Genomic DNA, 795 nt, shown 5'->3' with positions numbered 1-795 from the left:
ATTTACTCAGCATACAGATAGAATAAGTACGGCCAAAGGATAAAACTCTGACCCATATCTTTACTGATTTTAAACCACACGTTATCCACTTGTTCGGTTTAAAAGACTGACTCTTGATCTATGTACAGGTTCCTTATGAGCACAATTAAGTTTTCTAGAAAACCCATTATTCCTAATGTTGTCTATAATTTGTTACAATCCACACAGTAGAATGCCTTTGCATAATCAAAACAACACAAATACCTTTCTTTGTTTTCAGTCAAGATCTATCTGACATTAGCAATAATATCCCTCATCCCACATCCTCTTCTGAATCCAGCCTGGATTTCTGGAAGTTCCCTGTCAATATACTACTGCAATTATCTTTAGCAAAATTTTACTTGTATGTGATACTAATGATTTTGTTCAATAATTTCCACATTCTATTGGATCACCTTTCTTTGGAATGGGCACAAATAACAATCTCTTCTAGTCAGTTGGCCAGGTAGCTGTCTTCCAAGTTTCTTGGCATAATGGAGTGGGAACCTCCAGCACTGCATCCATTTGTTGAAACATCCCAATGGATATTACATCAATTTCTGAAGCCCAGATTTTCACCAATTCCAAAAGTACAACTTGGATTTCCTCCTTTAACACTATCAATTCCTGATTTGACTGCTGACCAGGAGGCTGGAGGTTCAAACTCACCAGCCACTCCTTGGAAGGAAGGTTGGGCAATCTACATCCATAGTGATAATGCCTCAGAAACTCAAGGAGGGGTCACTCTGAGTCAGATCTGACTTAATGGCAGTACGA

The sequence above is a fragment of the Orycteropus afer genome, unplaced genomic scaffold (genome assembly GCF_000298275.1).
Source record: "Orycteropus afer afer isolate SDZICR_OR568_19922 unplaced genomic scaffold, OryAfe1.0 scaffold00576, whole genome shotgun sequence".
In the NCBI taxonomy this organism is placed as follows: Eukaryota; Metazoa; Chordata; class Mammalia; order Tubulidentata; family Orycteropodidae; genus Orycteropus; species Orycteropus afer.
The sequence above is the reverse complement of the archived record's forward strand: the minus strand, read 5'-3'. Positions refer to the sequence as shown.